The sequence below is a fragment of the Ailuropoda melanoleuca genome, chromosome 3, assembly GCF_002007445.2.
Source record: "Ailuropoda melanoleuca isolate Jingjing chromosome 3, ASM200744v2, whole genome shotgun sequence".
Lineage (NCBI taxonomy): Eukaryota > Metazoa > Chordata > Mammalia > Carnivora > Ursidae > Ailuropoda > Ailuropoda melanoleuca.
In genome coordinates this window covers 61,164,037-61,180,742 of record NC_048220.1, presented here as the reverse complement: position 1 = coordinate 61,180,742, position 16,706 = coordinate 61,164,037, and the positions used below count along the sequence as shown (strand labels likewise).

At 39.4% G+C, this 16,706-nt stretch overlaps 1 long non-coding RNA gene across 2 annotated transcripts in view; it reads right to left on the bottom strand.

The window, feature by feature from the left end:
* Window positions 1-14,777: 14,777 nt before the first annotated feature.
* Window positions 14,778-16,706, bottom strand: part of LOC117801394 — a 146,634-nt gene continuing 144,705 nt past the window's right edge. For both annotated transcript variants that reach the window (XR_004623884.1, XR_004623886.1), the window contains 2 exons: window positions 15,596-15,676; window positions 14,778-15,218 (listed from right to left, as the gene is read on the bottom strand). This is a non-coding gene — a long non-coding RNA (uncharacterized LOC117801394). The remainder of the gene's footprint in view (window positions 15,219-15,595; window positions 15,677-16,706) is intronic.

The window sequence follows — 16,706 nt, the reverse complement described above, 5'->3', positions numbered from 1 at the left end:
TGAGCATACTTTGTTTGGGCAGTGGCCATGCTAGAAGCTGGAGCTACATCAGATTATATGCCATAGTACCAGTCTTACAAGCTAAATGTGGGGACAACCTGCATGCAAAAAGATAAACAACTATAATGATAATCACATGCCGAGTTCCAGATGAAGGATGCTCATGAGAAGATCTATGAAAAGTCATGGAAGGATGGATTGCTGAGGATTGGAGTGATTAAGTATTGGGGTTGGGGTGTTAGCAGTAGAGATGGGAAAGGTGGGCTCCAGATCCCTAATTGTTAGGGTCTTCCTAACTATATGAATGTTTTCCCTAGGAGAATGTTGCCTGAATATTAAACATCCTTTTGAGTCCAATGTTTTTGGGAGATTTTGAGGTGGAAATGTTAAATTATCATAGTTTTGTACCAAATTTGGCATTATCAGAGTTGAAATGAAAGTATTTAATTTTAAAAGAAGATTTTATTTTTGGTAGTGAAGTGGGAGCAACTTATTACAGGTTGTTCTTTGCAACACAGCACAAGAGGAACAAAGAGAGGAAGTTAATGAAGCAAAAATAGCCTTTATTAGTGAGTGCTGTAAGAGGTGAGTGGCAAACTGAAGTCCACTTTTTGTAGTTACGATGAAAATTAATGGAAAGATTGGAATATGTAGCTTTGCTCTAAACAAAGTGAATGGTGAAACAGTGGTAGTGGTAATCACTGGAATGTACTAGATGCATCATATACCATCTGCTGTACCTACAGCTGATCATATCACCTTGACTGTCACTTTTCTTCCAGCCTGGGTGGAAGTTGAGGAAGGAGGTTAGAGCAAGGATCCGATTGGCAAAGAGCTGCCCAGATGCAATAAGGGAATTTGCTCTTTTATGTAAAAAACAGTCTAAAAATAAAATTCTACATGTGCGTGGTTAATGCTACTATCATTTTACCTCAGAAAACTACACATACTAATTAGAGTAAATGCTATGCTCCTATCCAACAATCTTAAATAAATAGAAGTTTTTTTATCTGTAATGTAACAGGCCAGTTTATTTTTTTCCTTTTTAAAAAATTTTTTTATTATGTTATGTTATTCACCATACAGTACGTCATTAGTTTTTGATGTAGTGTTCCATGAGTCATTGTTTGGTGCCTATAACACCCAGTGCTCCATGCAATACGTGCCCTCCTTACTACCCATCACTGGCCTAGCCCAATCCCCCACCCCCCTCCCCTCTGAAACCCTCAGTTTAACAGGCCACTTTAGAACAATGGGGTAGCTGTGCTCCATAAACTTTTAGGGGCTCAGGTTCCTTTCATCTTGGTCTCCACCATCATTTACAAAGTTGAAGTTTGGGTTGCTGGGTCATAAACAGTCCTGTTTGTGGAAATAAGAACCAAAGTCCAGGAGAAGCAGCTTGTCTTCAAGTCAGAGACAATTTAGATTTAAATAGCTCTCTCTCTCTCTCTCTGTCTCTCTATCCATCCATCCTTTCATAATCCCATCGACCCAACAAATCCTCATTGAACACTGACTATGTACAAAGTATTGTTCTAGGTATTGGAGAAATAGCTGTGAATAAAAAGATGAAAATATTTTTGCCCTAGTGTAGATTCTTTTCTAGGGAGGAAAAACACCTAATAAGCAATTACGGAGAAGTAAAATATTTTGATGATTGTAAGTGCCATGGAAAAAAGCAGGAGGGGGAAATAGGGAATGCCAGGGATGGTGTGTTACTTTAGAGTGGTCAGGCAAGGCCTCACTGATAGATATTTAAGCAGAGATCTGAGGGAGGAAAAGGAGTTGCCGTTCAGATATCTGGTGGAAGGCCATCCCAGGCAAAGGGAACAATCAGTACCAAATTCCTGAGGTGGCACCATGCTTTTTGGTTATGTATCAAGGGGCCAGTAAGACTGGAGAACACTAAGCAGGGGGCAGAACAATAAGAGGTAAAGTCAGAGAAGTAACAAGAGCCTAGCTCATTTAGAACCTTATATGCACCTGATGAAGCTTTTCTCTGTGGAAGGGACGTGCTCTAATTGCTCTGTTGAGAATAGACTACATGACTGAGATCAGGAAGACTGGTTAGGAGGCAATGTCAGTAATCCAAATGAGAGATGATGGCGCCTTGGACCAAGATGGCAGTGGTAAAGATGTAATTGGATTCAGCTGAGTGGGTTTTGAATGTTTTTTTGAAGATAAAGAGAATTTTCTGATGGATTGGATTTGGGTTATAAGAAAGAGGAATCAAGGATGAGACTACATGGTTTCTAAGCTGAAAAGAGAGAAGGACAAATGGGGAAGACTGTGGGAGAAGCAGGAGTGAGAGGGGAGTTTCAGTTGTTCAGTCTTAGACAATCATGTGGAGAGGTCAGGTAGCTAATTGGATACATAACCTACGTTCAAGGAAGGTGTCTGGGCTACAGATGCAATTTGTGCATCATTGGTGTATCAAATGTATTAAATCCATGACTCTAAATAAGATGGTCCAGTACACATAGAGAAATAAAAAATGTATCTTTTTGAATGCTATAGAAATAGTAGCTATCTAAAACTATCAGGCTAGAGAGAAAACTCACTTCAATTTTCAGAAGTACTTAATAAAATTTGGGTTAATTTCAACCAATGACTGATGTTTATGCTAGATCCTGAGGGTTCAGTATGAACAGGATATGTCCCAGTATTTTGGGAACTTGCAGTCTAATGACAAGACAAAGGTATTGAGTTTTTCTCTAATTCATTAACTATATTCTAAAACTTAGGTCAGGAACTTTAGCTGAGAGAGGTTTGGGGGAAAATTCTCATTCATCATATTTTGTAAGGATATCACCACTAAAAGCAACCTAAAATTATGGCAGAAAAGGCATTAGCTAGAAATGTTAAGCATATGTAACAGGGATAGTATTTTTTTAAAATATCACTGTACTTTTCCTCTTTTGCATTTTCATATACAAGACTATTCATCCAGAAACATTGATTTTTATCTGGAAATATTAGGCATGAAATAGGCAGAATGTGAGGAAATAAAGAGCCCACGTTCAGCTTTTTCTCTACCAAAGTAGAACTTTTGAGCATCTGGTTATAAAGCATTCTTAAAGGCCAGAAAAGCCTTGGTGGGGGGGGGATTTTCTAAATTTGTTGAACTCCCAGCTTTACCATGTGCATGAATATGATGTAAGGGAAGATAGTGCTACGTGGTGAAAATCCAACTCACAGAGAATTGGAGAGACTACAAGAGAGAGAAATTAAAGCATGCAGTGGGACACATGCATCCAGGCTTTCCACTGCAGGCCAAACCTGGGTAGTAACATTGAATGAAGGTGGGGAGGTGGGAACATCCAGAGAGAAATGAAGAAATCTGAATATATCTGTGCTAGAGGCTGTTTTCTTAGAACTGGCCAAGGGAAGGGTACAAGTAGCTTTAGGAGAAGCCAGACATTTATTCAGAACCATTTTCAACCATAGGCATGGCAGAAGGCAGGTTTATTTAAGTGGACATTAGATACAATTCAGGTTTCTCATAGCTGCACATAGCATGCAGATGATTCACAAGTATCCATTGGCTTTGGTGAGGAGAGTATGGGGCTTGAAAGAAGAGGTAACAAAGTATAGAGTATTAGAGACCAGAAGCAAGTGGATAGGACCATGAATATCATCCATGGGAACATGATGTTTCATGTGCCTCAGGAGATATGGCAAAGTGCCCTATAGACTCAGCCAGATTACCCTGGATAAACCACCCCTTAACCGAATCCTTTCAAGATCCAGGGTACAGCAAAAGGGACCATAACTGCAGATCCATTACTTTTACCCTCTTCCCCAATCCCCACAAAGGAACCTAATTTACCTCTATATACCCTAGCACTACCCTGGGATAATTCAGGCCTAAGAGAAGGCCTCTGAAAGACTGAGCAGGTTTCCCCAGATAGACTACTTTGAAATGAAAGATAATGTTAAACGGGAAGATAGTAAGAGATACTATTTCTCACAAATATAACCTACAGGGTGGGTGTTCAAAAGTAAGATTAACTCAATTACGGGAAATGGCTACACATTTTAAAAATACATTAGTCATTTGGGTTAATGAGCATCTTTCAAACATATAAAATGAAAAGCTTAATTTTCTTTGCACATTTGAATAATGTAGTGACCTATGTATTAAGTAAGAACCACTAGTCAAGGAAGGAGACTCAGAACACAGAGAAGGAGGACAGGGTAGCCCATGTCAAATAAGAAGAAAGGGAAGTCTCCTTCCCATTTGGAGTGAACGCTGACCACAGAGACTGATGGTCTGTGCTTGTGACTAATATGTTCCTGGTCAAAACTACACCTAATTATATGTATTGGTATGTAAAAATATGCACTATTTGAAGCGGAAAAAGTAAGCTGCAAAACAACATACGTGGTATGACTTCATATATGTGAAAGGAAGTATTGAAACCAAATATGTACATACATAATATGTGTTTTTAAAAACCACACCCAACTCAGTTAATAATGGAATCCACAAACTTCAGAATTTCAGTATAAGCAATAGTGTCACATTCTTCTTTCCACTTGCAGATTCCATGCGTAAGGACCATCTCTGTTGCTCACAGTGGCCAACTAACCCAGTTGGAGATGATCCAGGCTTTACACGGTCAACAGTAAATCAATCCCAAACCAGCAAGTTTCTGCCCTTCTGCCTCTCTTCTGAGCTCCCTTCTTATTTATTTTTTAAGTATTTTTTATTTTTTATGTATTATTGAAGTGTAATTGACATACAATGTTATAGTTGTTTACTCTGATTTGACAACTCTATATGTTACTCACTGCTTACCATGTTAAGTGTAGTCACCACCTGTCACCATACATTATTACAATATTCCTGACTATATTCCGCATGTTGTACTTTTCATCTCTTTGACTTATTTATTTTATAACTGAAAGTTTTACCTCTTAATCTCCTTCACCTGTTTTGCCCATCCCCTAACCTACCTCCCCTCTGGAAACCACCAGCTTGTTCTCTGTATTTTTGAGTCAGCTTGCTTGGGTTTTTGTTTGTTTCTTCATTTGTTTTATTTTTTTAGACTCCACGTATAAGTGAAATCATATGGAATTTGTCTTTCTCTGCCTGACTGACTTTGCTTAGCATTTTGCCCTCAAGGTCCATCTATGTTGTCACAACTGCCAAGATTTCATTCTTTTTTATGGCTGAATAATATGTCATATACACAATGACATATGTATATATATATATATATCTCACATCTTCTTTATCTATTCATCATCCATCAGTGGACACTTAGGTTGCTTCTATATCTTGGCTATTGTACACAATGCTGCAGTAAACATAGAAGTGCATGTATCATTTTGAATTAGTGTTTTTGTTTTCTTTGGGTAAATACCCAGTAGTGGCATTACTGGATCGTATGGTATTTGTATTTTTAAATTTTTGAGACAACTCCATACTGTTTTCCACAATGGTTGCACTTCCATTCCTACCAACAGTGCTCCACATGCTCACCAACACTTGTTATTTCTGGTGTCCCAGACATTCCTGCCAGGAGAGAGAAAAGCTGGAGTGTAGAGATAGCTGACAATCGTGCTAACCATTCAACCCAATAATGTATGGTGACAGGTGGTGACTACAGTTAACATGGTAAGCAGTGAGTAACATATAGAGTTGTCAAATCAGATCACAATATCTCATTGTGGTTTTAATTTGCATTTCTTTGATGATTAGTGATGATGAGCTCTTTTCATGTGACTGTTGGTCGTCTGTATGTCTTCTTTGGGAATATGTCTATTCAGGTATTCTGTCCAAGCTTGTTTTGTTTTGATGTTGAGTTGTTTAAGTTCCTTATGTATTTTGGATATTAATTCCTTATCAGATATATCATTTGCAATATCTTCTCCCATTCACTATGTTGCCTTTTAATTTTGTTGATGGTTTCCTTTGCTTTGCAAAAACTTTTTATTTTGGTGTAGTGCCAACAGTTTATTTTTGCTTTTGTTTCCCTTGCCTGAGTAAACCCATCCATAAATATGTTGCTGAAGCCAATGTCCAAGAACTTACTGTCTATGTTTTCCTTTAGGAGCTTTATAGTTTCAGGTCTCACATTTAGGTCCTTAATCTATTTTGAGTTTATTTTTGTGTATGGTGTAAGAAAATGGTCCAATTTCATTCTTTCGCATGTAGCTGTGCAGTTTCCCCAGCTATTTATTGAAGACACTGTCTTTTCCCTATTGCATATTCTTGCCTCCATTGTAGATTAATTTGCCATATAAGCATGGGTTTATTTCTGGGCTCTTTATCCTGTTCTATTGATCTTTGTGTCTATTTTTGTGCCACTGCCATAGTGTTTTGATTAGTGTAGCTTTATAGTATATTTTGAAATCTAGGACTCTGATACCTCCAGCTTTGTTCTTTGTCAAGATTGCTTAGACTATTTGAAGTCTTTTGTGATTCCATACAAATTTTAGGATTATTTATTCTAGTTTTGTGAAAAATGCTATTGGTATTTTGAGAGGAATTGAATTAAATTTATAGATCCCTTGGGGTACTTAACAAATTTTAATTCTCCCAACCCATGAGCATTGGCATCTCTTTTCCGTTGTTTGTGTCTTCTTCAGTTTCTTTCATCTTATAGAATTATGTCTTAATGTCATATGGCTTTCACCTAGCTCTCTTCTGTTCTGGTAGAAATAAGAAGGGAAAGAAAGAAACAGTAAACACAATTTAGAAAAAAGTTATATGGGGGTGCCTGGGTGGCACAGCGGTTAAGCGTCTGCCTTCGGCTCAGGGTGTGATCCCGGCATTACGGGATCGAGCCCCACATCAGGCTCCTCTGCTATGAGCCTGCTTCTTCCTCTCCCACTCCCCCTGCTTGTGTTCCCTCTCTCGCTGGCTGTCTCTATCTCTGTCAAATACATAAATAAAATCTTTAAAAAAAAAAAGAAAAAAGTTATATGCCTCTGCCTTTATTCTGTTTTTTTTTTTAACTTGCCTTAGAGTAAAACTCTAGAAAGTTAAGATATGAGTTTTGAAATTCAAATCCAAATCAGGGAACTTTTCAGAAATAGGGTATTAAGTTGCTGACTTTTAGCATGTCAGAGCAGAGTCAGGGGAGTACTGTAGAGAAATTCTCCCTGAACAAAATCTGTCTGCCCATTTAACAAATAAGAGATTCATTTGTGTCACTAAGCTCCTTTTAAAAATAGAAAATATTTATTAGGAGAATTACACATTTTCACTGCCCAGTGGAAAAAAGCACGAGACTAATACATTTTCTGGTAATATCTAGCATTGCCACACTAGTATAATGGGGAAATATTGACTGTGGTAATAGATGGGAGTAAAGGAGCATATCTGTTTGTGGTGGGGAGTAGGGAGGAGTGGTGGATACTATGGGGATCTTTGACCTGCTCTGAGGGGTCACTGACCAGATGGAGCCATTGGTCAATAGGGGAACTAGGAGACAGGAGAATTTTTAGGGAGATTGAAGTGGTCCAAAGACAATTGTGTTATATTCTGTGGTTGTCCTAAGTCATCCTCAGGGGGATAACTCTTCATGTCACAGGAAGCCACAGGAAACGTACTCTTATAACTAGTTTATTTAAAATGCTAGAAACTGCCCAAAGTTCTTTCTCAGTTTCCCTATAATATGGAAATCATAGGCATAGTTGAATAATTTCCATGATATTCTGTTTATAATGTGAAGTTCATGATCTTCCTTAACTTCCATCCAACATTGATGTGAGAGTGCAGGTTATTTTCCCCAGAGGTGTTCTTACAAAGTAGAGGAGCAGAACTGGAGAGAGACTTGTTTCTGGAACATGAGGAAGAATTAAGAGAAGACTATGGGGCTTCATAATCCTCTGTGAGTCACTTTAACTGTGTGAGTTTCAAAATCCTATGTGGGTCACTTTAACTGGACTCAGTTAAATTTCTTTCTTTTCTTTTCTTTTCTTTTCTTTTCTTTTCTTTTCTTTTCTTTTCTTTCCTTCCTTCCCTCCTTCCCTCCTTCCCTCCTTCCCTCCTTCCTTAAGGTTTTATCTATTTATTTGACAGAGAGAGAGACAGCCAGTGAGAGAGGGAACACAGGGGGAGTGGGAGAGGAAGAAGCAGGCTCCTAGCAAAGCAGGGAGCCTGATGTGGGGCTCGATCCCAGGATCCTGGGATCATGCCCTGGGCCGAAGGCAGATGCTTAACAACTGAGCCACCCAGGCGCCCCTGGACTCAGTTAAATTTCAAGGTCCTTGCTTCTTGTGTTGGGTTGTATTTTATTTTAGAGCAGCATACCCAGTTTGACAAAAAATTCAGAAAAGCATTCTGAGAAAAAAATTTCCTTAGGAAATAGAAACATATAGTTTTATTAATTTATTGAAGCAAACACCTTGAAATAATCTTAATTTCTAAACCAAATCAACTGAAAATTGTCAAGACTGATTTAGCTAAAATTGCCTTCTGAGCACAATAGTGAAACACACAGGGATGCCTGGGTGACTCAGTTGGTTAGGTGTCTGCCTTTGGTTCAGGTCATGATCCCAGGGTCCTGGGATCAAGTCCCTCATTAGGCTCCCTGCTCAGTGAGGAGCCTGTGTCTCCCCCTGCTTGTGCTCTCTAACTCTCTCTTTGACAAGTAAATAAAATCTTTAAACCCCCACACACAGTTATAGTCAGGGAATTGATATGTGTTTTGCATGGTCCTTTCTTTCTTCACTATTTTGTTATATCCTTATTGCATGCTAGTTCTGGAGAAAGTCAGGAAAGGTCAGTGTTAACTTTGCAAGGGTAGAGATGGTGCAATTCTGCATGAACATGCGTGTGCATGTGTGTGCCCTGTAGATAATAGAATTACACGATCTCTGTGCTCAGGTGGAGTCTTATGACTCATCACTCTGTAGCCAAATCAGCCCCCAAAGACACAAGGGTTCCTGCAAATCTTGGAAATCTTTCTTTAATACTTACTTACCCCTGACCTCCTACTTAGGTTACTGTATGTAGCACCCTTCAGTTTCAGAAACAAATAGTTTTCTATTATAATCTAGAAATACCCAGGTCCCTAAACGAACGTGAGATTTGGGCTATTCAGCAAAATTTTTATTTGCAAAGCACATGCCTGCTAGCCTGTGTGATTGTAGTTGCTATTCATATGAATGTTGGCAACATTTCATTGTGGGGTCAATTATGGTCATTTACCATGATGACATAATAACAACTGCAAAAATGTGAGAGCTAAAGTAGGGTTATTATTACTGTTTGTAAAGTCTGTGTCCCAGATGTTCCTGCCAGGAGAGAGAGAAGCTGGAGTGTAGAGATAGCTGACAATCATGCTAACCATTCAAATCACCAGTGGACTGAACAATTTGCAAGACCAGGATGTAACAAGAGGGATGTAACAAGAGGCTAAAGCTGGCATTCAGGTTGCAGCACCTCCCTCACCTTGAGCTGCCAGCTTTTTCCTTCCCCGCATGTCATGCAGAAACACTCCCACCTCCGCACCCCTGCACTGTATCCCCAGGCTGAAAGAAAAGGAAGAAATACAGGCAGAGCATTTGCCCAGAGAGATGGGCCAACAGCCAATGTCATCCTCTGATATATAACTGAGGAGGAATTTATTTCCAACTAGTAGAGGATTGGGGGGCTCATAAAACTGTATAGCTTCAACCCTATGAAATAAGGTTAGTAAAATACATAAACTCTGATACAGCACTGTGAAGTATGCCTCTAGTCACCTGCAATTCACCAATGACTTCATGATAGATATTCCCAGCACTTGGCTGTTCCTTGTCAGCTGTGACCGGTGTGTGCCTTTTAGCGATGCCCGCCCTCCTCCCCTCCCCCACCTTCCTTTTCCGCCCTGGGCGGAGGAGGTCTGGTGCTAGGGAGCAGTAGGCTTGCTGATTACAGAGATGCTTAGGAGATCCTGCAGCAAGGCTCTTTAGTGATAACACTCTGATAGCAAGCACCGGCATGAGACAAAAGCACAGTACTTGTCGAATGAAAAATACAACATCAGTTGAATAGACGAAAAGGTAATAGAAAAAAAAAACCTAGCTCTAAAAAAAATATCAGCTCTGATGATGCCTATTTTTTTTAATAGCGAAAAAAATCACAGTAGGCAGAAACTCCATTTTTTTTTAACACTTCATACTTCTGTCAGTGTGATGTTGAACAAGTGCCATTAATCAAGAGTGCTTTTATTCATTAGGCACAGTGATGTACTTGAATTGTTACTTTAGTATCATTGTTCGGAGCGTCTGGAAGAGCTTTAAAGCAGGAGGAAACAGCTATAGTTTACAGCTAGGACTGTAAAAGAACTTTCCTACTATTAACCAAATGTTAAACGTGGTAATAATAGTAATAATACCTTGTATTTATACAATGACTGTCTTCTGAGAAACTCAAAGTACTCAACAAACAGTAGTATATTCACTGTCAACAACATCCTTTTGAAGAAAGCTAGAGGAAGGTATTATTATCCTTTTTGCTATCAGGCCAATAATATGTTCTTTGTGTTTACAGTTATCTCTGCTGTGTGCTGCAGGGGAGGTGACAGATGAGAAGGGAAGATGGAGAGATGGTGTATGAGTGGTGGTGGTAGGAGTGGATTGAAGAGTTCTGTGCAGCTTTTGAAGAACTAAGCCAAAGTCAGTCCTTTGCTGTGTAGTGGTTGTGAGGGATTTGGGTAACATGATGGTAAAACTAGTTTCTCTGGGCACTGGGAATTAATTATAGTATACTGTGATCAGAATGCACTAAGGAAACGTACTTGATGTACTCGGACTGCTGGGTCCCTGAGGGCCCCTCAGGTCGAGCGCAGGGGCCCTGACACCCCAGCGGAACCAGAGAGTCATCCTCCTGGGAGAGGCTGGTTCTGGCCCCGCCCAGCGTCCTGCAGCTGATTGGGCCAGGACTAGATCAATCAGATTCCTTCTGTCTGGCATTTGGAAATAGGTTTGGGGGACTCAGGTGAACCTGATGGATTCCTGAACTCTAAAGTGACTGAAAGCCGGGCCTGTGATGACTCTATTTGGCCCATGTGGGAAAGCAACGTAAAAAAGGGAGCAAGAACACTGATTCTGGATAGATGTTCTTTTTCTGTCCCAGTCAGAGCCGTAGCAGGCTTTACGGTCCTATCCCCAATTCTTTCCAGTAAATTATCCATTCAGCTTATGTGTGTGTGTGTGTGTGTGTGTGTGTGTGTGTGTGTGTGTGTTTCTGTTTCTTCCTGGACAAACATATGGGAATGTCCCAAAGTAATCATACTCAAAATACTTTGTAAGGGTAAAGGACCCTCAGTGTATTTTATTTGGAGGGCCGTTGGCCCCCACACATCTAATAGCTTTTGTAGGGAGTTCAGCCCAGCAGAGAACATTTGGTGAAGTTTATAAGTCAGCTCTGAAAAGAGTGACTTTTTTATGTGTGCTTTATTAGCCTAATTCCCTTTCTTCAATCCTTTTTGCTTATTTATTTCCACCCTCTGCAAATTAGTGGATTTTTTTTTTTCACAAACCAACAACTTGAAAGGGCCTAGAAAAGATTGGCCTGCATTTGTGAATCACTTTGATCCAATAAGACAGAGAACAAAAATCTCAACACTTGACACTTGGACCAGACTTTCACGTCTGAGGGGAACACCAGAAGTCTGCTGAGAGAAAAATACTCCAATGCAATATTGCACCCCAAAATTCTTGGTCTCCTGCCCAGGCCAAAGAAGGCCCATTCCAATTCTGTTCCTCTGCACATCTCCTCTTAGTCTTGAAGAATTTTCATATTTACATCTGTAAAACAGGACAATAGGCATAGATTCTCAGAGAAACAGCAATACTCTTAACAATAAGTAAGCAGTAAAGTGCCAATTAAAGACTTCTACAAGATAGTGGACCTGACAAAACAGTGACCCTGGGAGTTTGCTTAGAGGCTGCTACAGGTGGGCCAAAGACCAGAATGATGTAGGCCTTCCCAGCTTTTTAAAACAATGACTTTGGATGGGTTATGGAAGCTTTCTGAGGCTATTTCCTGTCTTCCTTGCTTGTAAAATGGAGTTAACAATAGCTACTATGTAGGCTGTTGCCACAATGAAACAAAATGATGTATATCAAATACAGGCACTGGTTGCAGAAAGGAAGGGAGTTCTGCATATTTTGGGGAGGGCTTATGACAAACTTCACTACTGTAAGTCAGCTACCTCAGTGATTAAATGATGACACTGAGATTCAGCATACATGTTCCCTAGATTTTTTTTTTATATTTGAAATTTAATGATTAAGCCCCAAAAGAGATTCAAGTGAAATTAGATGACTCTGTGTATTGTTACTAAAATAACCAAAGTATTTCATAAGGTGGTTCCAACCTGTAATCCCTCAGCATGAAAACTGAGGATACTAAGAATATCGTGACTTAATGGGCAATAAAGGGACTTCTCTGCACACTCATTTTGGAAAGCTCCACTTGCTGCACAGTAAAAATCATACTTTAGGAGGAGAGAGGGTTGCTGCCATCCTTGAGCAAAGCAGCTGTGTTTTGAAGTGGCTTTAGCGGGTTACATGTACTAACAATTCAAAGGGTCTCCCAATGGATTAAAACTACCAGCAAGAATAAAGCCTCCTACCCTTAGTGCAGCAACCATTCAGGTTCTTAATCAAGGAACTTGAAATATTACAGGATGTGACTTTTTTTTACACTAGAAATGACATAATTCTTTAACATGAATCTGAAGTTATTCCTATGTCCAGAAAGGTCACTGTTTCACCGACCTAGAGCCCAATTTCCCAGGGAAAGCCTGAAAGAGCAATCTCTTTGGGACTTTTAATGGAATTCTGTTACTTCCATCATTTGTTCCACTCATTCAAGAAAATCTAAAAAAAAAATAATCTGTGTTTCAAGTGGTGTTGATGCAGTGATGAGCAAAGTGGCCTTCGTCCTTTCCCAGAGCGAGGGATCTCCCTGTCTCTGTCATCTCAGGCTCCGATCTCTGATCTCACCACTAACAATCTGTAATCTCCACCCTGAGCTTCAGTTTCCCCTTTGGCTTGTGGGCCACTGTACTTTCTTGCGGGAAATCATGGTATTTAGGATAAATTCTAAATTCTTCAGCAAGGAATACAGGGCTATTTATGATGTGGCCCCAACTTAAATCTTGTAACTTCCTTCTTCCAGCCCTGCAGTAATCAAACTTAACTCCTTGCAGTTCTTCGAGGTGATCCTTCTGCTCTTTTCTCCCCCACCCCCTCCCCCTCTGTCCCTCTCTGGGCTGCCCATGGCCTGTATGAGATGTAATTGCTTCCCAGGAGTTCGTTTGTGACATGATAGGGTGAGCAAAAGGAATCTGGTATTGAATCAGCGTACCTACAAAAGGATCACCTGGGGTGAAAGGACCTCAAGAAGTCTTAAGGGAACCACATAAGGGGCGGGCAGAAGGAAGCCTTTGATGAGTCTCCGGGTCAGCTGTGAGGAAGATGATCCAGCCCCGCAGAACCAGTTGTTAGCACTGCCCGCTCTTGGTGACTGCAGCGGGAGAGAGGCCAAGTCCTCTAAACCAGAAGCTGAGCTTGGGGAAAGGTCAGAGAGAGCCAGCGGTGACATTAATGTGGAAACATGAGCTCCTGTCCTGCTGCCGGGGAATCGCAAAACCTTCTTCTGTGACCACATATCACTGGGGAAGTCATGAAAAGAAGAAGAGAACGCCGACACGTCTGAGTAGTAACTCTCCCCAAACAGCATTTACCTAGTGTGCAGTCAGAAAAGACTGAGTTATACTCAATTGGCAAGTTAATTTTTAAAAATATTTTTGCCACTGAGTGAAAACAGAGGTACTGGAACATGATGCAGTCAGCTAAATAACAGGTGTGTGCATGTGTGTGCACACGTGCACGTGCAGTGCAGTGTATCTGAGTCGGTTTTGACTCTGCTCTTCATTTCCTTCTGTTCTACTCATTCGAACTTAGCTCATGCTATGTAATATTGTTATCCACCGCTTGGCTTGCCCCCCAAATAGATTTTAAACTTTTTTGTCAATGACTGTGTGTTACCTCTTGATATCCTCAGATTCTGATGATGTCCTATAGTAGGCTCTCAATATAGTAGTAAATCTGCTTGTATCATGTCATTATTGCTCTAACTGAAGGCTATATGACACACCGGTCTGTGAGAGTGGAGAAAGACCTGGAATGGGTGTGACTCATTTACATCTCCAATTTGAGGAAGTTTTCTTGAGGGAGGTGAGTCTTGAATAAAAGGAATAAAGATGCTGGGAAAATAAGGCTGTCCATGATAGAATGCTAGTTCATGAGAAGCTCGACACCAGGGAAAGGGTAAATGTCCATGGGAACTAACTTGGAGATCAAAACAGACAGGTCTGCAGCAAGAGATAAAAAAAACTATTTTGGGAAAGGAGATGGAAGTGTGATGGTCACTGCCAAGATATTGAAAGCGATGCAGTGTGACCTGGGGACATAGAGGTTTCTCAGCCTATATAGAAGAATGACCAGTGGGACAAGGAGTGGGAAGTATATTTGGTAAAAACATTTGGAATGACTGAAGAAAAGAGAAAAAAGAAGTGAGGGCAATCTGTAAGAAAAGGGTTGGCTTGTTTTTTATTGTTGTTTGTTTTATTTTTTAATGTGTCAGGAAGTGCTTTGCACATAGTGAGTACGAAATAAATGTCAGATGTATGAACAAATGAGTTTATGCATGAACTGAATATATCACTTTAACAAGTTAAAGAAAATATAAAAACTTGTTTTACAGATTAAATGAGTTTATTATATAACATAAACTACAAATAAAAACAGGAGATATAAAAAGATTTATGAATGTTTCTATATAGAATATTGTGTGGTATCAAAGTTATGTCTACTTCCCTTTTATTACCTATCTCTGAAGTATTAGCTTTCAGCATAATTTAATTCATGATTGTAAATGAACATTTTTTATTGGATGGCTGTTGAACTTCAACATACACTAAGTGCTATAGAGAACATCAAATAAGACATTGTTCTTTCTTGGTGGCTTCATAACATAACTTAGGGAGGCCACCTATTTTTTTTTTAATTAATGTGTGTCCATGGCTCATCAAGCATTTTAATATCCCAAAGGCCAAAGATGCACTGCACATTTATATTCAGGTTCTGATATTTATATATTGTAATGTGCTGGGATCCCTATTACTTTCAGTAACACCATCTAGTTCTAAAGGGCAAAGTACACAGAATTCCGAATAAGTTCATCTTTTTCTTTTTCTTCTTTCCTAAAGGAAGGAATGGAAAATTGTTAATATTCTTAAGAATTTTAGAGCAGGGGACAATGGAATGCTCTTTTATTTATTGCTGCGTGCACTAACTACTTGATATTAAGGACTCTTGTTTTCATTATTTCAATTATTTCTTAATTTGAAATGAATCCTTTTAGTCTAATCAGCTGCAACTGTAATCATTAGAAACTGATTAGAAGTGATGCGGAATCTTCATTTTTCTTCGTGGCCTTTACAGAATCATAGGACTTTAGAATTAGAAAGAATCCTAAAGATTATTTATTCCAGTTGTTCCCAATGCCTGCTCATAGACTTATTGCCACAAAACATCAAAAACACAAAGGATATTAAAAACGGAAACTCCTGAGACTCACCTGCCTGAGAGTAATTGAATCAAGATCTGTAGGGTGTGGTCCAGATATCTCTGACAAAAGGGATTCTGATTAGGAGACACCCTGGGAAGTGGTGAATAGAATTGACAATTTTTCAATTAGGGAAAGTGGCTCTCAGATATCAGGTTCATGCAGGTAGATGCTGTCAGAGTTAGAAATAAAATCTGGATTTACCTTTTCTTAGTCTAGTGCTCTTTCAGATATACCACACTGTTGCACATACAAAAGTATTCGTGACATATTTCTTAGTTCTAGGCAACCTATGGCGATGTCAGTTCAAATCCACTACAGTCTATAATAGAATTCTCTTCAAAGTCAGTGTATAAATTGTTTGAAAAAATCATACATTTTTGGTCCATTGGCTTATCTAGATTGCACTTTCATTCAACTTTGCCAGTTTTGACTCTGAATGACATTTGGTTTTATCATAATTCCAATCCATCATCAAAGGATCACTGTTGTCCTCAATGGAGGCTATAATCAAGAATAAGAAACTAAAAAAATAAAATTTGATACATCTTTATGATGGAGTTCTGTATAGCTCTCAAAAATGTCTATTTCATGTGTGATTCCAATTCTGTAAAAATAGCTTAATATTTGTAACAAAATGACCAATGGCCAATATAGCATAGAAGAAAATGTTGACAAAGATCACTTCTGGGCTACAAGATTATCCTAATATATACATTTAATGCTATAAATTCCTCTGAGTCAGGATTCAGCAATTTTTTTTTGGTAAAAATACCAGATAATAAATATTTTAGCCATTGCAGGCCCTATGGTCTCAATTACTCACCTCTGTCATTTTAGCTTAAGTGGTCATAGACAATATGTAAAAAGTTAGAGTAGCTACGTTCCAATAAAACTTTATTCACAAAAATAGCTGATGGGCAGGATTTGGCCCAAGGACTGTAATTTGCAAACTGCTTTAGCTGCATCCCACAATTTTTATGGTGTGTTTCTATTTGTAGTTAGAAATGCTAATTTTAGGGGCGCCTGGGTGGCACAGCGGTTAAGCGTCTGCCTTTGGCTCAGGGTGTGATCCTGGCATTATGGGATCGAGCCCCACATCAGGCTCCTCCGCCATGAGCCT